This window comes from Oryx dammah, unplaced genomic scaffold (assembly GCF_014754425.2).
Source record: "Oryx dammah isolate SB20612 unplaced genomic scaffold, SCBI_Odam_1.1 HiC_scaffold_22, whole genome shotgun sequence".
NCBI classification, from domain to species: Eukaryota; Metazoa; Chordata; class Mammalia; order Artiodactyla; family Bovidae; genus Oryx; species Oryx dammah.
Genome location: NW_024070206.1, coordinates 1,676,429 through 1,704,083, shown reverse-complemented (window position 1 = coordinate 1,704,083; position 27,655 = coordinate 1,676,429). Strand labels below are relative to the sequence as shown.

Below are 27,655 nucleotides of genomic sequence, written 5' to 3'. Positions count from 1 at the left end.
ACAGTTTCGTGAGGGGCTCCCCTGCTGGCTCCGACGGTTGAGTCTGCCAGCCCTGCAGGAGAGCCGGGTTCCACCCCTGGGTCAGGGAGAGCTCTGGAGAAGGGAATGGCTCTGTGTTAAATGGTTTTGCCCAACAGTGGGCTCGTGGAAGTGTTCTGAGCATGTCTAAGGTGGGCGAGGCTGAGCTACGGTGTTCAGCAGATTGGGTGTATTCAAACCACTTTTTACTATATTTCTGACGTATGATGGGCTGATTGGGATACAACCTGGTTGTACGTGTTTGTGACCAGGAGCACCTTTCATAGTTTGGCCGCCTACCTGGCTGAACTGGAGGAAGACAGACAAGGCCCAGCATCCCTGGAAGGAGCCTTCCTTCCCCTAAGAACCTAGACCATCTAACTCAGGCACCAAGGAGGGGAAGGAGCAGGGCAGGGGTGGGAGCAACAGAAATGGACGGTTTTATTCCTCCCACTTAATCCAAAACCCTGCCTCCTGCATCCTGGCCCTCAGTCCCTTCCTTGCTCACATGCTCACAGAAGGACACTAATGGGTGTTTTCACAGCCATGATCGGGTGTAATCGTCATACCACAGGGAAGGAGGGAAAGTACTATCACTCCCATTTTACATACAAGGAAACTGAGGCTCACACAGGATCACAGACGCAATGACCGTCCTGTAAAGAAGGCCAGTTAACAAAGCAAAAGGCATGGGAGTGGGGCACGGGGAGTGGGGAGAAAAAAAAAAGCTTTGTATTTCATCTTAAAAAAAAAAAGATGAGCTCAAACAAAAGTTCCAAAGGGAATCAGATCTGTTGGCCTTGAAAAGTAGCCCTTTATCTTTTTCAGTCGTTCAGATAACGTTGCCGTGGACATGAGCCGCTGATTCTCTGACCAGATTGGTCAACTGTCTTTGAGGAGAAACCCCAGACACATAAGAACCCTGGCCTTCTGTTTCATTCGGGGCTTCCCCGTCTTCAGAAGCGTCTGTGCAAGCAGAGGACCTTTCCATAACCATCACCCTGCGCAAGCCAGACCTCAGGGAGTGAGAGGCTGGAGGACCGCAGACTCGTGTCCAACAACCTGTGATGACGGAACGGACCGGACCCTTCCCCAAAGCATCACTGAACAAGAGCAGAGCTGGCAGGGACGGAGCGGGCTGGCAGGCACCCCAGGAAACGACAGGGCTGAAAGGGTTAGGCCACAAAGCACTGGGGACAAGAGTTGGGTGGAGAGCTCTGACTCCAATCAGCTGACTCTTCCATATATTTTAATCCTCCCCCTCTGGAAAACACCCATCACTGGTCACCGAGAAAACGTGCCTTTCCCACCCCCAAACCTGTGGCCAAGATGTCGGGCAGAGACCTCAGGAGTCACCACTCACCACCCTGAGAAATTTCCTCTGTGAAGTGCCTTCACTCCCCATCTTGTCAGCTTGAAAATATTAAACACCACTGAAGGAAATTTAAGGTTTCTTTTTCAGATTTAAATGTCTACTTATTTCAAAATGAATTAGTAGTTCTCTGGGTTTCATAATGTTTAATTCATTAATGATAACTACAGCTCGAGAATTTGAAAGGGAAATTGCTTCCAGGATAAAATTAAATGTGAAACGCTGAGCAGTGATTCACGGCTGTTCCTATCTAAATCACTAATCCATGCGACAAACCTGGTCGGCAGCACAAAAAAGCAATACTCTTTGCCCCCACTGCCTCGGAGACTTTGCCGAATTGTTTTGCAAACCGTCTAAACCCAAGTCCTAAATAATCCCCTGCCAGCCACCTCCACTTCGTTGCAGAATCTAGTTCTTAGCATCTCTACTGCCTCAGAGAGGTTCAGGATGGACTAATACTTCGGTGCCTCGGAAAAAAGAGTTTTCTCCACATTCGAGTCTAGACGTACAGTCCGATGAATTTCCAAGGCAACTCTTTTTAAATTTAAGGCAAATATCTAGGTGGTATCTGTCCATGTCCTCCTGGAAGAAACCTGCATAAAACTCTAAAAATGAGAGCTTTCTTTTAGTTTGCAAGGAAGGCTGGCCAGCTGAGTCAATTACATATATCTCCCTGCTGGAACAACTGAGAGCTGGAACAAACCCTGTGGCGCAAAAGACAAGATAATATGAAGTTTCCAAAGCTGCCTGCAGCCCAGGTTATGCTGCCTCCTAGAATGTCACCTAGGTCTGCTCCTGCAGCCAGCACCAGGGTTCACACCCTGACCAGGGTGGAGAAGCAGGGATGCTCCTGACCACATGCCCCCAAAGGAACTCAGAGACCAAGGTCCCACAGGGCACATCTCCATGGGAACCGCGGTCCAGACCACCTTGAAAGCCCAAAACTGGATCCCCCGTCTCCAATCCCCCCTCACTCCCCGCACCCTGCATGCTGGTCCTCAGTGGCCAGTCAGACCCCAGGCAGCCCTCGGGAGTGCTCCTCCACGCCAGGGCTTTCATATGATGCTGCCTTAACCCTGGGGACAATCCAGGGAAGGCGCCCTCAGGGTCCCCATGCTGCAGGACAAGGCAGGTCAGCAAAGGCATTCGAGGCACTTGCCCAAGTTACAGCGCAAGAACACGGCAGAGCCAGGACTCACACCGCACTTTCTGCCCAGCTTCCCACGCTGTGGTCTCTCTGATCACGCCACCCTCAGCTTCGAATATCCGACTTACTCCTTGTGACCAGGCAGTAGGGCCCGCACGCCCGCCGAGGTCTGCAGACGCTTGGGCGGCTTGGTTCCACTTCCAGCTTCTCCATCTTCCCCACACTCTGGCTTCTCCAGACCACGCACCTGTTCTCGGCCTCTCCTCCCAGGAGGGCCCCCGAGACCCCCTTGGGTATCTCTCCCCTCACCCCACTTTCTGCTTTCACGACTTACTCTTGACACTGGGGCTTCCCTGTGGCTCAGCTGGGAAAGAATCCGCCTGCAATGTGGGAGACCTGGGTTCAGTCTCTGGGTTGGGAAGATCCCCTGGAGAAGGGAAAGGCTCCCCATTCCAGTATTCTGGCCTGGAGAATTCCATGGACTGTACAGTCAATGGGGTCACAAAGAGTCGGACATGACTGAGTGACTCACTCTCACTGGGGGCACACGTGGGTCTCCCCCTCGAATCCACGAACTGCTTCTCCAGGGCAACGGCTCCGGCTCTTCCATGACCGGCCCCCACACCCGCAGCAGGGCCGCAGAGAGGTGCTCCCTAAACCTTTGGAATTGACGAATGTGCCATGACAAACACGTTCAAAGCCAAAGCAGACAACAGACTCAGGGGCTTGTGCCAAACTGAGTCAGGACCCTTACGAGTGGGGAGGAAGAGACGGGCAAGGGGTTTTGTGCACTTTTTCAAAGCTCTGCCTGTCAGGGAGCTTTTTTTTTGCCATCAAGCATTCAAACATGGCAACCACATGATGGAGAGAACACCTAGCTGTCTGCTCACTAGCTAATGGGTTTATGAAGCAAGCCTGTTTCTGATTTTAAATCGGCAAGCGATAGTCTTTAGAGGGGGAACTCAAGAGTCACTCATGTGTTACAAAAGCAAAGAGATGACAAACAATCCCCAGCTCCAACTGGCTTTTATTGTTGTTTCCTGGCAGCAGAAGGGAGGGCACAGAGATACTTGGAAGCAAGGGGTTTGTAGCTGTCAGCATTTTTAAGGCGGGAGTGTATCCAGTCCCCACAGCTCCTCTGTTGACCCTTCTGCAAGGGTGAGTTGATGTAAAGCAGCCTGGACTCCCCACAGCACCAGTCCCAACCATTCAGGTGTCCATTCCTGACCACGAACTTGGCTCAAATAAACCCCGATGCCATGACAACACAGAAAGCAAAAATAACAATTGCAACTCGTGGTAATAGCTTATTATAATGTTCCTAAATGTTCCTCAACCCCTTAGAATAGTTGCAAATGTCCAGTGCCTGTGATTTCTCCGAGGTACTGTCAAAACACACAAAAATACTCTCTATTGTTATGTAAATGTAACCTTCAGCTCATACCCTAGCTAAAACAAACACTACATTAAATCATTTTCCCTCACCCTCTTAGAACTCAAGGAGCCCCTGGCCCCGGGTCTCTTCCATGAACTCCTCCAAGGAGATTCCTGGTAGCAGGGTCACAGGATGCTGCTCTTCCTTTCCCTCCACTCGCCTGCAGCTGGCACAGGCCTTCAGAGCAAGCTCCTGACCCTCGGGGTCGGCCTTCCCTGAAGTGGTCCCCTCGGTTCACAGCAACTCTGTGCTCCGTTCAGGGATGTTGCTCCCAGGGAGAAGCATTTGCCAAATACTTTCTAACTCGTCTCTTTTCTTCCCCATTTACTCAACGTCTCAAGAGCAGCCACGCTTGCTCAGAGTCAGCTTAGAGACCTCCGGACAGAGGGCAGTCCAGTCCAGACACCCTTAGCTGACCCTGCAGGGCACCCACTGCCCTGGGCATCCAGAGAGGCCACCTCAGGTCACCAGGATAAGCATGGGCTTTAGAAGCACCTTCCAAGTTGTCCGCTAGATGGATGTGACGTGTGCAGCGTATTTTGCCTTGCGGTTACGCAGAAGAAGGGTGCGGAGCAGGACGGTCAGGACCTGGCGCTCCAGGCAGTTCCACAGAAAGGGCAAAGGCCCACAGCCCTCTTCCAAGGGACTGAAAAGCAGGCAGAGTTGCCCATTCTTGAGCTTCTTAGGGTTCCCACTTTAATGATTAAACGAAAACCTGAAAAGCATCCATTGTTCATAAAAACGACCTTCCATAAGCACGTCAGGTTCTCAGAAAAGGTTTTCAGAACATTCTAACATCTTGGTTAAGCTTGTGTGTTCTAGGAATATCCTAAGTTCTCCATTTCTTTGTAGGAAGGACTAGTTCAAGGAACTCCAGTCTTAACCATTTCCGTCACCACAAAATTCTAATGAGGGAAATCCACAGAAACGTGAAACTTCTCTCAAATTTTCAACTGCTAACTATACAAGGAACAATGAAATAAAAACGAAATGAGAAAGTATATAAGCAGAGGCACCTTTGGACAGGAAGCCACGACAGTAGTTGTGTATTGGGCTTCATAGCAAGCATCTGTGTTCCGTGATACAGACTTACACGCTGAGCTTGTTCCTTCTCAGTTCCACTCAGGAGGGAAAAGCTGAGTCCCACCAGTTCGAGTCCAGCATCGCCATCTGTCCTTCCTACCACATCCTTCCACCCCACTCAAGCCTCTCCTGGAAAGAAAGAACTGAAAATACAGAAATAGCACCTTACTGGACCCGCAGCTAACACGAGTCCCCTGCTTTCAGGGTCATACAGCTGGGGTGGGGTGGGGTGTAGACAGCACAGCAGGAAGCCTTCAGTGACCAGATTTCACTGCAGCTGTGATGTGGCCTGTGCACTCCAAGCAAGCTTTACCATCACAGCCTCTGAGGATGGGATTTTTTCTTGCAAACACACATAAGCAACGGCAGTTTAAAAAACCTTCCTGTCCGCGTGTGCTCACCTCCCACAGAGCCCGTCTCCACCAAGTGCTCTCACCTGCTCTGGTCTCTTCTACCCAAGGACGAGAACACCCTCCCCCTTGACCCAGCTGTTCCTCACCCCTGCTTCTTCACCACTGGCAAGGCCCCTTCATGCCCCTGCCATCCCTCCAAAGTCGCGCCCCGTGTGTCTCCCCAGAGCCACTGCCTGGAGATTCTGCTTCAGGACATCACTTGTCTCTCCTTTAAGGATGTGGGAAGAAGAAGACTTCTTTTAAGTTCAACCAAGAAACGGAAAGGATCAAAGTCCTATCTTCCCATCAGAAAGTTTGCAGGCCTCACTTACTCAGATCTAAGAGAGAAACAAGTCAGGCCAAAGTAAGGGACCAGCTCCACCCCAGGCAGAGAGGCCCAGCTGGAACTGAGTGCCCCCCACCCCCACGTTGAAGCTCCCCTAACTCCTCCCATCACCCATCCTGAAGTCTCAGCAGAGCCTGTACCAGCCGGGTCACATTACTCCCTGCGTCCTCTTTCTCACCTTCCCTCTGTCTGACTCCTCCGCTCTCCTGCACCCGCTTCTCAGAGGGGTTGGTAGAAGCCTGAATCGCAGGGTTAGCTACCACACCCTTATGGAGGTGAACGTGTAACCCTACCCAAGGGCACTCACGTTTTAGCAAAGGATCTTGCGGCTCAGCTGGTAAGGAATCCGCCTGCAATGCGGGAGACCTGGGTTTAATCCCTGAGTTGGGAAGATCCCCTGGAGAAGGGAAAGGCTACCCACTCCAGTTTTCTGGCCTGGAGAATCCCATGGACTGTATAGTCTGTGGGGTCACAAAGAGTCGGACACAACTGAGCGACTTTCACTTTCATGGACATAAAACCCCAAAGGAACAAACAACTAATTTATACTGATTGTCGGTCTCAAACACATCATTAAATGTCTCTGCCTACTTCAGATTCCTCCCTCGGCCTTGTTCTGAGAATGGGTGAGCTAACATTGCATAACACTGGAAACAGCACCCAGCACCTTACGTGGGCCACGCACTGGGTCATCAGTGTGAACCTGCACAGCAGCGACCCCGCCAGATGAGGACGCGGACTGACCGCTAGCATCGCAAGGCTGATCGCAAGGAGCAGAGCAGGGATACGGCCCTGAGACCCCAGGAGCCAGTTCCTGCCGTCTTCTCCGCACCGCAAGGACTGAATCTCTAACGGTGACCAAGGCCGGCAGGCGGCGCGAGCATGCGCTGGCGGCTTCCGTGGTACCCCGGCGGCAGACGGCCAGAAGGAAGGGTGGACGACCGGAGCGGGCATCGGGTGACTCGGGCAGCGCGGCCGGAGCGCACAGGCTGAATGTCCCATCAGCGCTCACTCGCGCCGCCTCTGCAGCACAGCGACCTCAGGCTATCAACTCACCCCACGTAGACCCAGATTCTCCTGAGTATAAAAGGGAAGCCGTTTACGAGGGAGGGTATAAGCCCCTTTCACCGTGAAGTGTTCGTGGCAAAAGGCGAAAGTTTTCATGAGGGAGCTTCCAGAAAAGGGGCTTGAGGTCAGGAGGGCAGCAGAGCAGTTGGGGTCCATTACTCCCGACACTTAGAAGGGGGATTCATAGAGCAGCATGCTACAAATGAACGTTTATCTTAAAAAAACTTAATACCAGAGCCAAAAAAAATTGCTAATGACCTTGATACATACGGCTAAAATTTCTGAATGAACTCTGAGCAGTCTGACTTTTAATCGCCAAAACACTGCTGAAAACCTACTCATTTCCATCATATGTTACAAAACCATGATCAGGCCTCCTTTCTCTCTAGCTTGTCCTACGTAGGAAAAGCACTGACTATTCCCCCAGAGGAGACTTCCCTCGAAATAACCTCAATATCCTCATCTGTCACATAATTCAGCAGTTACGCACTGCACTATAATCTTGGGATGAATTTCTGATATAGAAACAAAATAGCCATAAGATAAATTCTATCATAATAAGATAAATTATAATTCTATCCTGACCAGAGCACAGGGTAACTGAAATGAAAACTAGATTTCTAGCATTTCATATGTAATATTATGTTCATTGAAGATGCTTGTTGTCAGTATATTTTGCTTCTGATAGCAGTTATTTTTTCTTTTTCTGGATTTTTTTTTAATATGGACCATTTTTAAGGTTTCTATTGACTGTGTTACAATATTGTTTCTGTTTCACATTTTGGTTTTTTTGGCATGTGGGATTTTACCTCCCTGACCAGGAATTGAGCCCGCTGTATTGGAAGGCAAAGTCTTAACCTGAGAGACTTTAACACCAGACCACCAGGAAGTCCCGACGGCAGTTGCTTTTTGTTGGTACTTTCCAATACTGCAGAGTTTTGCGAGATCATTGTATTATAGTGGACCGGTGCACCGATGCTGCTGACCGAGCTTCCATTCTGCCAGTGACAGCGCAGCTTTGAGCAAGATGCTAGATCTCTCTGTGCCTCAGTTTGGTCATCCAAAAAATGGGGACAAAACCTGTTCCTAAATTACTGTAAGGATTACACTGGGTGACTTGAGTTTCACAAGACACCAGATAGTGACTGCCAAGTACTTAGTCAGACCACCTGACATGCCTCCTGAGAAATCTGTATGCAGGTCAAGAAGCAAGAGTCAGAACTGGACATGAAACAACAGACTGCTTCCAAATAGGGAAAGGAGTACACCAAGGCTGTATATTGTCACCCTGCTTATTTAACTTATATGCAGAGTACATCATGGAAAATGCCAGGCTGGATGAAGCACAAGCTGGAATCAAGATTGCCAGGAGAAATATTGATAACCTCAGATATGCAGATGACACCACCCTTATGGCAGAAGGTGAAAAAGAACTAAAGAGCCTCTTGATGACAGTGAAAAAGTTGGCTTAAAACTCAACATTCAGAAAACTAAGATCATGGCATCTGGTCCATCACTTCATGGCAAACAGATGGGGAAACAGTGGAAACAGTGGCAGACTTTATTTTTCTGGGCTCCAAAATCACTGCAGATGGTGATTGCAGCCATAAAATTAAAAGACGCTTGCTACTTGAAAGAAAAACTATGACCAACCTAGACAGTATATTCAAAAGCAAAGATTTTACTTTGCCAACAAAGGTCCGTCTAGTCAAGCCTATGGTTTTTCTGGTAGTCATGTATGGATGTGAGAGTTGGACTATAAAGAAAGCTGAGCACCAAAGAATTGATGCTTTTGAACTGTGGTGTTGAAGAAGACTCTTGAGAGTCCTTTGGACTGCAAGGAGATCCAACCAGTTCATCCTAAAGGAAATCAGTCCTGAATATTCATTGGAAGGACTGATGCTGAAGCTGAAACTCCAATACTTTGGCCCCCTGATGCGAAGAACTGACTAACTGGAAAAGACCCTGATGCTGGGAAAGACTGAAGGCGAGAGGAGAAGGGGACAAGAGAGGATGAGATGGTTGGATGGCATCACTGACTCGATGGACATGAGTCTGAGTGAACTCTGGGAGTTGGTGATGGACAGGGAGGTCTGGTGTGCTGCAGTCCATGGGGTTGCAAAGAGTCAGACACGATTGAGAAACTGAATCTAACTGAAGTACATAGTAGTAATTTTTTCACTTTTAAGAGTACAAATCCAATTCAAAAATATTTAATACTTTACCCACAATTTTGCAGTCTCCATACTTAAAGACTGGCAGGCCTTACCTGTTATAGCACTGGGGCCAACGCCCTCACTTGCTTCTTTCTCTTCCAACATACTAAACTCTCACTATTCACAAGTTAGTTATGATCATCAGCCCACTGAACATTCTCTGAAGGAGTAAAAGTTCTTTCTCCGTAACCCAGAGAAAGTGGGCTTGTTTTCCGAGAAAATGAAATAGGCCAGAGCCCGGACCAGCAGATTCCAGTTAATCAGTACTACCTGCTAGGAGTTTTTGAGGCTGACGGAGCCAATATTCTATTAGTAAACAAACCTCAGGAAAGGAAAATTAAAGCTGCTTTGCTCCCCAAAGTATTTGCCTAATCTATCTTAATAAGCATAGTTTCATTTTGTTTATCCACAACCATTTTTCATACCATACTAAATGAATTTTGTCTGATTAAGTTCATTTTATAAAAATATAAAAATGAATTTCATGCTTCCACTACTATTTGTACCCACTTGGGCTCTGAGTATATTTTGTTCCCGGAAAACCTAACTCAACATCTTACTTTAAACCCAAAGGGAAAACCCCTGGGTTGAACAAAAAGTTCGTGGCAATGTGCCCTGAGACTGTCCTTGCAGCCACAACCTAACACCACATCAAGAGAAGAATCAATCAATATAGTCACTACGTCTTTCCAATAGTAGACAAGTATAAACAAAGTCAAAGGTAGTGACTAACATATTACACTTCTGAGTGCAGACATAAGATTCAGCTGTCAAGATGTAGGGTTCCCAGAGAGGAGACTTTCTGAGGACACTGCCTTTAATCGACCTGAATCCATGAAGATATCCAAAAGGGCATGGGAAATACAAAAAAGAGTTAGAGCTCTGCTCCCTAAGGAGACTGCTGCTGCTGCTGCTAAGTCGCTTCAGTTGTGTCTGACTCTGTGTGATCCCATAGACAGCAGCCCACCAGGCTCCCCCGTCCCTGGGATTCTCCAGGCAAGAACACTGGAGTGGGTTGCCATTTCCTTCTCCAATGCATGAAAGTGAAAAGTGAAAGTGAAGTCCCTCAGTCGTGTCTGACTCTTCGAGACCCCATGGACTGGGGCTCACCAGGCTCCTCCGTCCATGGGATTTTCCAAGCAAGAGTGCTGGAGTGGGGTGCCATTGCCTTCAGGCATAACAGTTCACACTCATATTTACTGGTCAAAAAAATAATAAGTTAGGTCATCAGAATGCAAAGAAGAATAAGGTGGACCCAGCCCTCAGAGAGCCCACACCCACCTTTGGACCCCAGCTGGCCATGCCCAGGACCTGCACTAAGGTCTGACACACACAGAAGGCAGTGAAGGTCATTGTTAGGGGCCGTTATCAAGGCTTCCAGGGGGTGCAATCAGTAAAGAACCCACCTGCCAATGCAAGAGAGGCGAGAGACACGAGTTCAGTCTCTGGATTGGGAAGATCCCCTGGAGAAGGAAATGGCAACTCACTCCAGTGCTCTTGCCTGGAGAATCCCATGGACTGAAGAGCCTGGAGAGCTACCGTCCACGGGGCCGCAGAGTCAGACAGGACTGAGCGCACGCACTGGAACACTAACTGGGGATCCCGTGAAGGGGTCTGAGCAGGGTTCTAAAGGAAGAGCTATACTCTGAGTGACAGGATGGAGTAAACAGAGGAACAGAAAGTGTGTGCGCACAGCTGTGTGCGACTCCTCGTGGCCCCATGGACAGCAGCCCACCAGGCTCCTCTGCTCATGGGATTTCCCAGGTAAGAATACTGGAGTGGGTTGCCATTTCCTTCTCCAGAGGATCTTCCCCATCCAGGAGTCAAACCCACATCTCTGGCATCTCCTGCATTGGCAGGCGGGTTCTTTACCACTACCGCCCCCTGGGAAGCCCAGAAGAATAGAATACAAGCACAGAACTGAACACAAGTGTGAGCAGGTTGGCTGGCCCCAAGCCAGGGGCTGGTGAGTTTCCCAACTGGCGCAGTGGTAAAGAATCCACCTGCCAACGCAGGATCCTTGGGTTGGAAAGATCCCCTGGAGTAAGAAATGGCAACCCACTCCAGGATTCCTGCCTAGACAATCCCATGGACAGAAGCCTGGTGGGCTACAGTCCATGGGGTCACAGAGAGTCATGCACGCAGGCAGAGCGACCCGGCTCAGATGAGGAGAGGGTCTTCCAGCCAGGTTCCCCGTATTCCAGGCAGGGTCCCACAGACAGCAATCCTCACGCACAGTCTGTAAAACATCTTAAATCTAGAAGAAATCGTAACCAGTCTGGGAGTAATAAATAGAAATCCAGCTGTGTGACAACGTGAAGTCCGGCGCTGCAGGCGGATGCTTTACCACTGACCACCAGGGAAGCCAACGTGGGCCACAAACCACTTTCCGTTTCCAACACATTCAAGCATCCTCTGCTCCAGGTAACCTTTCCCTTGTTCCCACCATTCTTTTGAACTCTGTCCTCTCACAGCCAGCCCTCGAGAAGGTCTGTCTCCCACTGGCGACACGGTTCAACCTCAGACTCGTAATGACCACGTGGATGTGGGTTACCCTCCAAGCGGCGGCTCTGACCTCGCTGCTAAATTTCCGCAGTGACTCTTGATGTCTCCCACGTCGGTCCTTCCCCTACAGTTTACATTTGTTATCTCTCTTCTTCACCCAGGACCTCAAACTTGAAAACCTGTTTCCCTCTCACCCCTCATTCAATCGGCCTTCGAAATCCTATTGATTCTGGCTCTGAAACGCCTCCCGTGTCCACCCGTCCCTCCCAATCTGCTCTGGCCCCCACTGGCCTCCCCACCTTTGTCCTTCGCCCCGATCCACACTCACCGCGGCCAGATTAAGCTTGTGAGAGCACAGCTCCACACCTCGTCCTCCCCGGCCCCCACGTCATCAGTGGCTTCCTGCCAAATAAATCCCAAAGCCCCTCTCCATCAACCATTCTAATCCTCCCCCTACAAGTCCTGCTCACCCCACACTTCAGTCAGAAAGCATCTTTTGTTGTCCGGAAGAGAAGATCCACTCTCCCTTAGACCTTGTTGCTGCAGAATTCCGCTGCACCTGCCCGCCTGTCTGAACGACTACCCCTCTTCCCAAGGATCGTTAAATGCCACTTCTTCCAGGAAGCCATTCTCTGGCAGGGAGCCATCTGTCCCCCTCTGAATTCCAAGGCCACTTCACCCAGTTATCACCCAGCATTTGAGTCCCGTGCATGCACGTTGTTCTTCCTCCTACAGAGGTAGCCTCCTATGTGTGTGTGTTAGTCGCTCAGTCGTGTCCGACTCTGTGACCTTAGGGACTGTAGCCCACCAGGCTCCTCTGTCCATGGGATTCTCCAGGCGAGAATACTGCAGTGGGCTGCCACTTCCTTCTCCAGGGATCTTCCCGACCCAGGGATCGAACCTGTGTCTCTTATGTCTCCTGCACTGGCAGGTGGGTTCTTTACTGTCGGAGTCATCAGGAAAGCCCCACCTCCTCTATGAAAATAACCAGAACAATGCTCTAAATTAGCACTTTCTTACAAGGAAGCGTTTGTGCCAAGAGTTACGGAAGACACAAGACCATCAGCTGACAGCTCAGCAAGGAAACGATGCTCAACCCATGCAAAAAATAATGCAATAACATCAGTAACTCTTTTTAATTATCATATACAGATGTTAGTTGAAGCCATAAAAATACAGGACATCTCAGAGAAAGTGAGTCATCTGAACAGAATGGAGAATCTGCAGCAGCACGCCGCAGTGGCTTATAGCATAAAGCCTGGAGCCACTGGCGGCCGGGTTCTAATCCCAGCTCTGGCACTGAGTCCTCTTGTGACCTTGGGTAAATCGCTTAGCCTTTCTGAGCCCCAATTTCTTGAAAATGGAGAAATTAAATGAGAGATATTAATACTAGCTTCCCCTTAAGACTACTGTAATAATGATGCGCATACTGTACGCAGGACACCTAAGAGCCCAGCACAGAATTAGTGCCAGCTGTATCAGCCTGTCGTTCAGTCGCCCAGTCGTGTCCAGCTCTTTGCAACCCCATGGCCTGCAGCGCGCCAGGCCTCCCTGTCCCTCACCATCTCCCGGAGTTTGCCCGAGTTCATGCTCACTGCGGTGGTGATGCCGTCCAGCCATCTCATTCTCTGGACCCTCTTCCCCTGCCCTCAATCTTTCCCAGCACCAGCGACTTTTCCAATGAGTCGTCTATTGGCATCAGATGACCAAAACACTGTATTAGCTACTCTTATTCTTATTATTGTGAAAATGTTTTATATGGGATGAAAAACAGGAGAATCAAAAATATTTGGTACTCAAGATGCCTAGCAGGGTTTCTTCTAGAAAAAAGAGAGACTTTACCGTCTTAAAGTCAACAAGCCAAATCTGCTCTGTCTGCTGAGTGGGAGTGTTTGATTGACAGGAAAGGGGACATTCACCGGGGGTGGCTCTTTGGACAGTGGACTTAACATTGTGCAAACAGGGCAGGCACGGAGACCACTGACTCCAACACAAAGGCTTCAGCCAACGAAGGGCTCACCCACAATCCGCCGCGGTCTCCTGCAGACAAGCCTGCGTTGTCATCCAGACGAGTGCTGGAGGAAACCGTCTGACTTACGCATTCCGGACAGTGGCTCGACGCAGACACACCGCAAATACAAGCAGCGGCTTCAGAGGAAATCCAGAACAAGGCGCTGACTCTGGTCTGATAAGCGAGCCTTTGGGTTCAGAACACAGGTCCACTGCATTAAGCAGCACAGAAGCAAACGGGAGTCCATTCTCAAAGCCCGTCACACCATATAGCGATCACTTACTAACGGTGTGGGGAACAGCTGTGGCTGCAGGGTGTCAGCATCTGCCATCCCCGCCCCTCAGTATGAAGATGCAGCAAACATAAATCGCCACAAATATTTGAACTTGAACTTGTGTTGCAGACACATCTTCCTACCTGGGGAAATGAGAACTGCTGGGACATCTGATGTTTTATTACGTTTTACTGAAAATATTTATAGCTCAGGGCTGCTTGTTATTCACAGGTCAGAATTATTAGACTGGTGGAATAATAAATCCACGTTTATCACCCTCTTATTTTCTGATAAATTTTAGAAAGCAAAAGAATTTTAGCAGTAAGACTGATGTTACCTACACAAGAACAAACAAACAAATAAACTCTCATTGTCCACGGTTAGAATGTCTGTTTTCACTCACTACCTGGAGTACTGGCACGGCTGCCCCAGCACAATCCCAAGCGTCAGGGAAGGGTAGGGAGGCAGCGGGTACAGCCGTTTACTCGCTAGGCCTGTCCGACTCTTTCCACCCAACACGCTGCAGCCCACACGGCTCCTCTGGCCATGGGCTTTCCCAGGTGAGGGTTCTGAAGTGGTTTGCCACTTCCTTCTCTGGGGGATCTTCCTGACCCAGGGGCTGAACCCCCGGCTCCTGCATTGCAGGCCGACCGTTCTACCCTTGAGCCACCGGGGAAATTCCCCAGGGAAGGTAGACTGACTGCCAAAACACGTGCCCCCAGGCCTCCCTGGCTGACGCCGTGTGGTTTAACGTCTTCACACTGCAGCCCAGTGCAGCCTGGCATGCGAGGCTCTGCTCCACACGGTCATTCAGGACCCAGGCTCCTTCCCCCTGTGACTGCCCCGTACCCCAGGGCTTCCCGGTTCTCCCCAGACCCCCCCTGCAGCTGGCCAGCAGGCCAGGAAGAGAGCCGATGGGCAGAAACACCCTACCTCTAGACGCCTCTAATTCCCACACACGTCCTCTTGGTGAGAACCAGTCATGGGGCCCCACCTCGAGGCGGAAAGTAACCCAGGACCGCGGGTGTCCACTGGGGCAATTCTGACTCTCAAGGGGAACGTGGCAACGTCTGGAGACTTGGTTGCCATAACTGGGCAACAGGCACCTAGTGGACAGAGTCCAGGGATGTGTCCCCCAGGGCACAGGACGGTCTCCCCACAACAGAGAGTTAACCAGCCCCAAACGGCAGTAATGCTGAGGTTTTGGAAAGCATCGAGCCAGTCACCAGAAGCACACACACATCAGTGCTTGGATGGCTCACCATTTCCCACTACCACACACTCTCAGCAGTCCCAGCCAATCCACGTATAGTCTATCCATCCGCTGCTTGTTGGTTCCTCCATTCACTCACCCAAGCTCCTAAACAAGACAAAGTCCTACAGTCAAAGAATTCACAGTGGAGCAGGTGAGGCAAGCATATGTAGAATTATCAGATATGGGGATAAGTGGGATTTAAGGGGAAAAATGGAAGGAAAATTCAATTTTGCTTGAGAGAGTTGGAGGAGAATCCATAGGGCAAATGGAACAGGAAAGATGTCTTGAAGGAAGCGTATACTCATGGTTTTCCATCAGAAAGCTGTGTTTTTATTGGCAGGGAGGGGTGGACAAAAAAAGTGGTTCCAGGAAAAAGGGAACTGCAAAAACAAAGGAATGCCAATATGAAAGGATATGATTTATTCCCTTTTTGTTTGGGGGGAAAATAAGAACTAGGAGAGGAAGGTGAGTAAAAAATGCCTGTTTGTTCAATGTTTTTTAGCAATGTATTCATGAAAGTCTCAAGTTCCCAGCCACACACATTGGCTGTCAGTCAAGAGATCTTTAGAGAAACACTTCCCACCGTCAGACTCCATAGGAACTTGTTAGCACAGGGTAAAGTCAGGTAATAGCCGGAAACCTCACTGCAAATTTCCCAACAGGACCTGTCGGGGAGTCCTCCAAACCACGCTGCCTCCAAGCCAACATGCAGCTGACTCAGGCAGATGGCTGACCAAACGCGTCCATCCTTGTTCCCAAGGACAGGGCAGAGGGTGGATCTCCTCCTAAATCACACTGCACTGAGCCTGCTGGGTTAAAACAGAAAAGCGTTGTTTCTTCCCATCTGTAATCCCAGTTGCGAAGGGCTCCCAGCTCCCCAGCAGTCTCCCCGGGTTCATATCCCGGCTCTGGCGTAAATTCACTGTGTGGCCTTGAAGAAGTTACATAAGTTTCCGGAATCTTAGGAAACTTCCCTCCCAAATAATATGCTTAAAACTCTCGGCACTTCACCTGAAACAGATAATAAACACATCTACCGTAGCTATCTCCTCCCCCCACCAAAACTGTCTTTCAATTGTCATAAAATACACTGTAGAATCCAACCGAGCTTGGGAAGAAAGCACCCAATGGATTTTCATGTTGTTCTGTATATTATTAACAGCAACTTCAATCTGCTTGGGCAAGACGCTATTAATCACAAACCAATACCACCATGTAAACAATGGTGGCTCTTATTTTTAAAGCTAAAATTAAAATGTTAAGAATACCACAGTCCCACACAATCATTCACCCTCACTTTTCTTTTCACTCACGTTCTTCCTCCCTCAAACTGTTGTCTCCTATTTTTCTCTGCAACCAGCTTTGGGAAAACAAAGTGTATCTAACTGTACCATAGACTATACTGAACGACACCAGTCACCTAGCATTAAAAAGCCTCATAAGAGGAAGATATCTGCTTCTTTGCAAGTCAGAATCTTCTTCTTTTCAAGAGAAGTTAAAATGGGAAGGAAGCAGGCTGCAGAACCCAGAGGAAAATCAGCCCATGCAGAACCGCTTCCTCCTACGGTGAGGGGAGGCACCGAGGGCCCTGGCGAGGCCAATGCCAACCACGTGCACGAAAAGTGGAAACAGAAGCACATGGAGACGCCTTTTGCAGTCAGTCAAGAACAAGGGATAAAACAAAAGCTGAGCCAACTGAAGACTGAGGCTGAATCACCCTTAGACTTCAAAACTGATTATCACTGCCCTCCTAATTTACAAGGAATTCTAAATTGTCTGGACAGCATCTTCTTCAATTTCCACTGCAGACTGGACTTGACCCCGAGAGGATGCTATTCTAAGGAGTACATTAAAGAGAGACTTGGCCCCTGCACGGACAGATTTCACAAACAAGGCATAATCAGTCTGGAGTCAAATCCGAAGTGTTCTTTTTAATTTCTTAGTAAAGACATTTTTCCTTGTACGTCAATGAACTTCTTGTAGGGAAGTATGACTGGCCTGAGATGCAATTCTCAAAGACCTTATTTATTATTCTGATATAAACTTAAGGTGTATGAACAATTAATTGTTGAGAGCTCTGACTCCACTGTTGGGGAAACAAAAAGTAAACTACAGATTCTGCAAAGAAACACTAACTGTCTGAACTAATATTTAGCATTTTGTGTGTAGAAATAAACACAATTTTAGTAAATGAATTCTGTTTCCCAAAAGATTCCTCTTCCATAGATAAACGGCTTACCTTCTTCTTAGGTGAAGTTAGAAACCATGAAGAAATCTGTCTTATCAGGCACATAAGGGAATAAGAGTTCTCAGTGTACACAATGATGAAACGGGAGTCTGATGGAAAGGTGATGTAAACGTCTGACAATTGCCCTTGGGTGCTCTGTGCTTGAGATTTACAGAACTGGCAACCAGCAAACTAATTACTGTTTCTGGCAGCTTGTTGCAGGTCCTAACATCCCCAGATAAACAGTTAACACTTCTCAAGAAGAAACAGAAAACAAAAGATTACCACTTGAAGCTGCAGCTAAAGACTAGAAAAATCTACGGCTTATCTAAGAGCCTGGTCAGGTTGCCACCAACCAACCCTCCAAATGAGTCATGAAGATTCCACCGGCCAAGGGAAGCCCAGCTCTGGACACTGCCACCCAGGACCGCGGAGCCAGGTCTGATCCCCTTCCCACCCTCCGCTTGGAATTAACAGACTCAGCAGGAGGTCCCTCCCAATCGCTGGGAGGAAAGCTCTGTGTACACAAATGCCCCCATCACAGCCCACCCGACCATCACGGTTCACACGGGCACGTTCCAGAAGCATCCTCACTGCAACAGAAGGCAAGGCAGCTCGCCTGCCGGTGTCCGGCGTGTCCACCAAGAAGAAGAAGAGACAAATCGAGAGGCGCCTAAGCTCCTAGATATAACAAATGCACTCAGGATAGCAGCGTGATAAGGAAGCCAGAGCATTAGGGCCCAGCCTCAAATCCAGCCTGAACTGGAACTCAGCTCTCAAAGCTGGTTCTGAAGATTACATTGATTGCAGCGTTCCTTCAACAAGTATTTACTGAACGTTGACCATGTACCAAGCTCTGGGCAACAGCCCTACCGGGCACAGCAAACACCACTATCCAGGGGGAGCTTTTTAAAGATTCCATTAACTTTACAGTTTACACTGTCCAGCTTTCGTGGCTTTTTTAGAGCGCTCTCTTCTTCAAAGTAATACTAATGCTAATAAGATTCCATCCAAAGAGCAGATGCCTGGATAAAGAGGCTGACCAGCCACGCGGCTTTCTCCATCCTTCCCCCATCCGGTTCTCTCCTGCCCACTCCCTTCCGACAGCCGTGTCTCTAACGACAGTAAAAACCAACAAAAGCCTGCTTCCGGATGCAGACGACGACAGCGGAACAAGGACAGGACCCGAAGTAGGGTAACCAACTGGCCCCAGGTTCTGGTTTTTAAAATATAAGTCCTTCCACCCAAGTACCCTCTTCGTCCTGGACAACCAAGTCGGTGGGTCTCCCTACCCCCAAGAAAGCACACCCCAGCAAAAGAAGGTGCGGATGTTACCGGAGGCCCTTCATCTGCCTGAGTGAGGCCAGTGGGGAAAGACGTTGAGCTGGTGCCCTGTAAGGAAAGCCTGTGGGCTATCTCAGATCCTCGCAGCCTCCTCAACATCCCTCTGAGAAGGTCTGTCATTTTAAACACCACGGCATTTAGGCAAAGCTTTACAAAGACTTTCCAATGACAAGACTCCAATAACATGACGTACACAAGAAGTCCTCATATAAATGCTGTGGCTATAGGGATGGGTGTACTTCCCTGGCTGGCGTCAGAGTTCCTTGACTTTATACCATAACTATTCATCCCAAGATTTCTGGAATCCAGCACAAAGACTGGGGGATGGGAAATAGTAAATAGAAGAGACCTTAACAGTAGCTGCCACACTGCAGTGCTCTGATGTCCGGGACGACACACTGAGCACTTTGCAGGAATGGCCTCATGCATACTCACAGTTACTTAATGCGGCTGACTGACCTGTTTTCCAGGTGAAGAAATCAAGGCTCAAGGTCATAATGGCAGAGTTCATATTTGAACCCAAACTATTTTGCTTCAAAAGCTCCATGTTTTCAACACTTCAACTGAATTTAGTTCAAGTAAGGTGGGCGATGAGAAATCTGTATGCAGGTCAGGAAGCAACAGTTAGAACTGGACATGGAACAACAGACTGGTTCCAAATAGGAAAAGGAGTACATCAAGGCTGTATATTGTCACCCTGCTTATTTAACTTACACGCAGAGTACATCATGAGAAACGCTGGACTGGAAGAAGCACAAGCTGGAATCAAAATTGCCGGGAGAAATATCAATAACCTCAGATATGCAGATGACGCCACCCTTATGGCAGAAAGTGAAGAGGAACTAAAAAGCCTCTTGATGAAAGTGAAAGAGGAGAGTGAAAAAGTTGGCTTAAAGCTCAACATTCAGAAAACTAAGATCATGGCCCAGTAGATGGGGAAACAGTGGAAACAGTGTCAGACTTCATTTTTTTGGGCTCCAAAATCACTGCAGATGGTGATTGCAGCCATGAAATTAAAAGACGCTTACTCCTTGGAAGAAAAGTTATGACCAACCTAGATAGCATATTCAAAAGCAGAGAGACATTACTTTGCCAACAAAGGTCCGTCTAATCAAGGCTATGGTTTTTCCTGTGGTCATGTATGGATGTGAGAGTTGGACTGTGAAGAAGGCTGAGAGCCAAAGAATTGATGCTTTTGAACTGTGGTGTTGAAGAAGACTCTTGAGAGTCCCTTGGACTGTAAGATCCAACCAGTCCATCCTAAAGGAGATCAGCCCTGGGATTTCTTTGGAAGGAATGATGCTAAAGCTGAAACTCCGATACTTTGGCCACCTCATGAGAAGAATTGACTCACTGGAAAAGACTTTGATGCTGGGAGGGATTGGGGGCAGGAGGAGAAGGGGACGACCGAGGATGAGATGGCTGGATGGCATCATGCACTCGATGGACATGAGTCTGAGTGAACTCCGGGAGCTGGTGATGGACAGGGAGGCCTGGCGTGCTGCAGTCCATGGGGTAACAAAGAGTTGGACACGACTGAGCGACTGAACTGAACTGAAGGTGGGTATACATATATATATATAGTAACAGACCAAGAACTGAGAGGAGAGTACCAGATACACTTCTTTTCTTCTCTCCACTTTTAGTTTTGCCACTGCAAGAAAAAAAAAAAGGCAGAAAACCAAATCAGTTATGAGTGAGGCTCATACATGGAGCTAAGGCAAGGGTTTCAGTTAGAAGAGCAGCACTGTGCCTGGCAAGCAGCAGACACTCAACATTTGGGTAAATTTAATAAACACAACCACACCTAACATAAGGTTTCAGTTACTTTACCCCCCACCATAGGTGACTAGAAGGACCTCTACCAGAAGCTTCTCAAGGGGGAGCGTGACGGAACAGGAGGAGATGGACAGGCACTCACCCCAGTCCCCGAGGGCTCCCTACTGCATGGCTGAATCAGCTGTTACTCACTTAAAAGGATGGTTATCCTCATGGCTCATACAACAAAGGGGAAATTCTCTAGACAAAGTACAGAGATCTATCCTCACGATCGCCAACCACTTTCAATCTCATTTCACCTCAAAGGAAGCAATCTGCAAACCTACAGAGCAACACAACTGCAGAAGAATATCACACTAAGCACTTTGGTTTTGAGACATTTATCTCCCTTCCATTCGTTACCCGTCACACAGAGAACACCATGTTAACGTTAATGTATTCCTGGACATTTTCTCCAAGCAGCTGGACACATTTCCTCTTTCACAATAACATAATCCATAATGATCAAGCATTCCTATCATGTGAATGAGTATTCCAAAACCTAAAGAGGTGAGGGAAGCCAGGTGCCTCTCCCAAAGGCACTTATGGCCACAAGTGAGCTAGGAGGCAGGTGAGTAGCCAGCTGTGGGCAAGGGCCACCCACTCATGTCAAACTCAAACCCAGTCTCGTTGAGACCGTGGGCCGGCCTGCGAGGGTGTCGAGTTCTAATGCTTATGACTGTATATCACCAAAGAAGAGGGTTTTTTGGTTTGTTTTATTGTTGTTTTGGAAGAAACAGGCCAACTCACGTTGAAAACAGGCCACCAATGACGATTCATTTTGTTAGAATGATGACTCTCTGTGAGAATGTTCGCCTCCCGACCACTGGGATGCACACACTGCAGGCTGGCAGCTCTAATCCAATTCAACACTTACTCATCATTAATGCAAGCTGGGGAAGCTCTTAAAAATTAGTTTCCCTCTTCTTAACTTCCTTTAATTCTACAGGCCAAAAGCATCTATAATCCCTTTATCCCAATAAGTCAAGTCATTTCTCTGCTATCAATGATTTAATACTTATTGAGCCCTTACTTTCTGCAAACACGGTGGGCAATACAAAATAGGGTCAAACGAAATTATAAGAACTGAAATTCTGCTGCCTCAGTCTCTATGCCTGCCAGCCCGCAGACCCCTTGGAAAGAACTGCACCCTAACCCTCTCCCCCAGGTGAGCAATGACTTGTGATATGTGGTCTGATGACAAAAGGCATCCTGGGACATCTTTTCAACACATCTCGCATTATACAAACTAGCTTGAGTGGGCCTCTGTTCTCTGCAATTAAACAGAAAGAAAAAGACACTTCAATCTTGGGTGATAGTACAGGGCAGCTGTGACGAGTGCCCTCTGTAGAATGAATGAGACGAGAGACAGGCAGTTTGGCCAAAGGACACTGCAGGAGTCAAGGGTCACTGTGAACTGAAATGATGGAGCTAAGCTTTTTAGGGGAGCTAAGAGCTGAGTCACCTTTATGATGGGGTATCATGTGGGAGCGGACGTTGCAGGCCACAGAATATTCCAGAATTAAGAAATAGGCTATGGAAAGCATTTGGGGGACTAGTAGGCTAACCACTCCAGCTAATGTGGTGTTTTCAAGCCAGGCAGAGCGAAAGTCAAAGTTGGACAGGAAGCTGGGGGTGGGAAAGCCAGGCGTGAGAGTTCTCAGCTAGGAGGGAGAATTCAAGGAAGATGTGGGAACTGTCACTAAAAACGCCCAGTTCATCTGCTAAACAGCAGAACACCAATGTCCCTATTTGCACAGCATGTATTTCCACAGTATCTCGCAAAGCTCTTACCAAAATCTCATCAGTTCCTATAGAACCTCAGTGAGAAGTACATGATGTGTGGTTATCTGGATTTACTAATGGAAAGTGAGGCAGAAAAGTTACATTTCCTTTGGTAGGTGGGAATAAGATGGGGATGGGGGCACAGAAAGAGACAAGCCAAGCACAGAACACAGCGTCCATAGCTTCTATTTCATCATGATCTCACCCCGCCCAGCAGCTCATCTGCATCTGACCATCCCCTTCCTTGCCTGAAGCCTGCTCTCCCAGGAAGCCCACGTGATGTTAGAACAACCTTTACCATGCAGGATGTTGCAATGAGCTTCAGCCATGCAGGGATTTATAAATCAAGTGGAAAATAAGGCATCCTTTCCACTCACCCTTGCACTCCCAGCAGACCACAGACATCCCCCAGCTCTGCCTCCCTAACACACACACACACACACACACACACACACAAAACTCTACAAAGAATGTGCTCCAAGACCGCAGTAGACACCTCAGGGCTCCACCAGGAAATCCCAGGCCTCAACAACTACCCAAAGGAAACGCAAGTCCCATTTACAGAGGAGGACTCTGTCCTTAAAAATGGCAGTAAGTCAACTGGAAAAAGAAAACCCTAAACCATGTAACAAGTACTTATTTCATCCTGGAATACGCGGTGCGGCTCCCAAAGCCCTGAAGAAGGGTCTGGAACCCCAGCCCCTCCTCCCTTCCAGCTTCCAGGACACAGAGGCCCCCCGTGGCAGCAGCCACGTGCCCTCCACCAGCATCTTCGACCCGGATGGCCGACTTCACGGCGAAAGTGAAACAGTAGAAACTCAGGGGCCAAACATGATCAAGACATGCATTTCAGAGCTTCCCAGAGACCTTTCCAGACTGGTCCCGAGGGCTTCACTCCCCCCGGCTCACTCCGCCTCGCCCTTTGCTGGGTCCTGGGGGTCTCGGGTGAATCTGCACCGATCTCCCACGGGTTTCTCACCTGCTCATCTCCACTTCTGAGCCCTGGTGGGTGCGCGCCTTTGTCCCTCAAGGGAGCTGGACTGGAGAGCAGCCTCTGGACTTTCAGTCAATACTGAGGTCGTCCGGTCACTGTGACTCAGGGGCCAGCGGCCAGTTTACCACACCACTTGTCTGCAGAGTGGCTTTCGGTCAGTCACGTCCGACTCTTTGCAGCTCACGGACAGCAGCGCAGCTACGGAGAGCCGGCTGTAAAGACAACCTCAAGCACGTGACTCGTGACCAGAAGCAGCACTATCTCACTCAGTCCCAGACTTATGCTAAAGGGACCTGTCAAACCCTAAACATCCTAACTGATGAATTCATTCAGGCCCACTCTTGCTCTTTTTTGACCCTCAGCTGCTCCAAACAAGCTCAGGAAGGCTTAGACAAGAGGCAGATGGCGAGGGAGAGGGAGTCTGGGAGCTACACCTCTCTGTTACATAACGCTCAGCACAGAAACCTCCCGGAACCAGCCTTGGGAACACCTCCTGGCCCATCACTTCAGAATAAAGCACGACTCAAAAAGATAAAACAACTGTCACGTTGGCATTTGATGACCAATGTGCAATCCTACTAGCGAACAGAACATCAGCATATTAGTAAGAACAGGTTTGGGTAGGGTCAGATTCTTTAAGAGCCACTGTTCATTCAGTCTACACGCATGTACCTCGCAACGCACGAGCCTAGACCCTGTAGGAACAGGCGAGGCCACGCGTGGAAGGTCGTTGGTGCTGCTCCCCTAGACCCCGTTTCCCCCGTTCAGTGCAGGAGCAGCAGGTTACGGGTAAACGGGCTCACGGGACGAGTCCGCTGAGGCAGCGTCAAGTCACTTCCTGGTGGGAGCGAGACCTTTCATCTGGGCCCCCCCGTCAGGATCACGCCCCACGAAGCTGGGTCCTCGAGGGACTGCCAAGAGCAGGCCCAGCTGCTGAGCGTGCTGGACACGCAGCGTGGGACGGAAAGAGCCGTGTGCAGCCGTGAGATCCGGAAGGCACCTGTCACGGCCGTGCGACCCAACCTGTCTTGCTGATACCTCACTGCTTAACAACGACGGAAGCCTGCCAAGGTCCCCCTCCCCCCCATTTTCTAAGATAGAAAAGCAGGATTTACTTCAAAATTCAAGTGCAGCAGGGCCCAAAGAACACCTTGAAATGTAAAGGGTGTCAGCAGCGCAGACGGGCAACGAACAGTCTCTGAGAGACCTCTGAGAGAGCAAGCGATTAAAGCAGAATGGCCACCAACACACGGAAATTCAACCATCTGCACGGAATTCAGCAGAGGAGCTGCAGCCCTGTGAGGAAACACTGGGCCGACCACAGGCCCAGCCGCGTGTGAAGCAGTGAAACACTGAGGCAGAGGCTGGACGGCCGCACAGGCCGCCTCCTTGGAGGCCCAGGACCCCGCTCTGGTCCCCCGTCGCTAGTATCCCCTGAGCCTCGAGTCAGGTCTGCAGCCCTGGGTCCCCCCCGGAAGCTCCCTGGAGGTGGTTCGCTTTTGCGGCTCCACACTCCACCCCAGGCCGGCCCTTGACAGCTGTCACCGAGCCCAGCACCCATCAGGTACTCGATCAACATCTCCCAAATGAAGTCAGTGAACACTGTAGGAAGAACTCAGCTCTGCAGGCCAAAGCCAGTCTCGTAACCTCTAGGGCTCCTCCAACCTAAAAACGAAAATGCACCACTGCCCACATCTGGGAGTGGGGAGCCTGCGCTCAAAAGGACAAGTTAAACATCAATGTAACGCTTGATTAAGAATTATTACCAGACTCAGCTGAAAACCACCGTGAAAGCTAACCCTGAGCCACGGCTCTCTGTTCCTGGACGTGCGTTTACATGTGCAGGCAGCCGTTTTTCCCATGTGGAATTTTATGTTGTGAGGTATTTGTTTTTTCTATTAAAAAAAAGCCACACCCTTTGTTTCTATTGGATTACTACCGTCCTTATTATCCCATCACGTGGCTTTTCCTCTTGGGCACACACCCTGCATCATTGCTGACGTCAAAATCACTTGTCAAAATACCTCTACCCTAGCCCCATTACACCTCTGACTTTCCAAAGCACAGGTCTCTGTGTCAGCCAGGACAGGGTGGAAACTCACCTGCTTTTCCCAGGCACCTGAATGCTCTGAGTAGAAGGGAAAAAAATGCCAGCATCACCGACATCTTTTGAAGTCACCTTTCCAAACAAAATTACCCTAGAGGGTAACGACAGATCTTTGAAGCTTTTAAATTCTTTTTTTTTTTTTTAAGGGATTTGGGGGCGGGGGGAAGGTGAAGAGAGAATGGCCACAGACGTCGCGTGGGGACTGCAGTGTGAGAGAGCACACGGGCCTCCAGTCCTCGCCACCCCTTCCGCCCACAGAAGAAATCTGGATGCACTCCTATCCATTCTTCCCTGCTTCTCACAGAGGACGCCCCAACTCTGCCCTCCAGGACACAATACCCACACCACTGCGTCCTGAGCCATCTGAAGGTGAGGCTTTCACAGAGCCTTATCAAGATAACCCCAGGTCTGGTTAGGTTGCCATCAAAACAGAACTATCCTTGGAAAGAAAAGAACAGGCCACAGTTTCTGGAAAAGAACCAACAACCTAAAGATAAAAGCAGACTGAGGGCCTAATGGTTCATGGCTACATAAATGGAAACTTCGCTGAAGCTCCATTTTCCCTTCTCTTTCTGCTCTCCCAACAGCCCTCCCACCCACCTCCCAGTAACTTAACTGCTGGCACATCCCTCCTGCTGTTCAAATGTTATTACAATGAAGAGATGGGGGAGGCGATAGCATTTCATAAGGTTACTACAGGTGACCAGTGCCCCAACAGAGCACTGGTCAGACTTATCATCAGACTTCCAATGATACCTTTCCAACACAGGATACTCCATTTACAGACTGAAGCCAAAATGTATTTCTACCCATAGGAAAGCAGACACCTTCAAACCCCACATTCCCATACAACCGCCGATTGCATCAAAATTCCCCTAAAGGGAACCTGTGTAATTTATACAACTCCAAAGGCAGCCTGCCCTCAATGACTTCTTCAAAAGGAAGGTTTAAAGTCATTTGCAATTTCTTTCTCTGGACCAGGAGTTTCGGCGGTGCCCTCTCCTCCACACAGACAGGAATGGATGGTGTGACGCGGAAACCATCCGAGCTGCCCCTTGCAGGCACCGCTGACCCAAACGACCCGGGGACACCCAGGCGCCTACCCGGATTATCGGGGTTTACCTGCATCTGTCCCCGAGGCCCTTTCACCCCCTTCTGCGTGATGACATCAAGTGGAAATGGCACGCGTTTGGGAGGCAAGTGGCTGACAAGCAGGAATCACAACTGAGCCCGAGCTTTGTTCAGCCTGCAGTGAAATACACGCAGTAAGGGTTAGACCCGCGCAGCAAAGAAACGCAAGCGTCCTCCCGGGCAGAGCGGCGGAGCGGGGCACCGGGCGGGTGCAGGAGGCGGGGGTGTGGCGGGCTGGGCCCCCGAGGGGCCGAAGCGCGTCCCAATTGTCTTTATAGGATCAGTGACCACCGCCCCCCGGTCCTCTGCAGTCTCCCCCGCCCCTAAGTTATCCTCCGGGGGTAGAGCTTCAACTAGCAACGATAACCCCTCGGAAAGAAAAATAAGAGAAGGCGCAGGACAGCATCGCGGAGCACGAGCAAAAGGCCCTAGGTAAACCCGGGTACGCGGGGGCGCGGGGCGCGCCGCCCCCGCCCAGGCCGACACTCCAGCGCCGCGGCCCCGAGCATCCTGCCCCGCGCCGGGTCCGCCGCCTCCCTAGCTCACTGCCCCACTGCCCTGGGTCTCTCCTCTCTCCACCCCGGGCGGCGCTCCCCGCCCCACGCCCACCCTCGGCGGGAGGGGCGCCGGCCGCCTCCCGCGCAGCGCCCAGCGGGTCCGGCCGCCTTTGTCCTGCCGCTGCCCTTCCCGGAGCGAGCGCTCCGGGCGCGGGGTCGGCACAAAAGACCCCTAACATCTGGCCCTCCCCCGCCGCCTCTCCTCCCGGGAGGGGCCGGATCCGCAGGGACAACTTCAGCGGGCGGGCAAGGCGCTCGACAAAGGCGCCCCAGGGGCGCATCCCCGGGGGCCGAGGGGTCGGGGCGCAGCCGGGGCGCGCGCACACGCACACGCACGTGCACCCCGGGGCGCGCGGCGCGGGCCCGAAACCAGCTCCCGGGACCAGGGCTCCAGAGGGCATCCGAGGACTCGGCGGAGCCGCCGGGCGCGCCGCTCCCCGCCCCGGCCGCCGGCCCGACTCCGCCCGCGCTCGGAGAAGCGCACTCCGGGGGCACCTCCCCCGCGCCCCGCGGCTCTGCGCCCCGCTCCAGGGTCCAGAAGACGCCCCCCGCCGCGCCCCCGTAGGCGCC

At 50.1% G+C, this 27,655-nt stretch overlaps 1 protein-coding gene across 1 annotated transcript in view; it reads right to left on the bottom strand.

Annotated features, from left to right (window-relative positions):
* Positions 1 to 26,734, bottom strand: part of RNF152 (ring finger protein 152) — a 79,722-nt gene extending 52,988 nt beyond the window's left edge. The window contains exon 1 of the mRNA XM_040264275.1: positions 26,520 to 26,734. The gene's annotated coding sequence lies outside the window, so the exon portion shown is untranslated. The remainder of the gene's footprint in view (positions 1 to 26,519) is intronic.
* Positions 26,735 to 27,655: the final 921 nt, after the last annotated feature.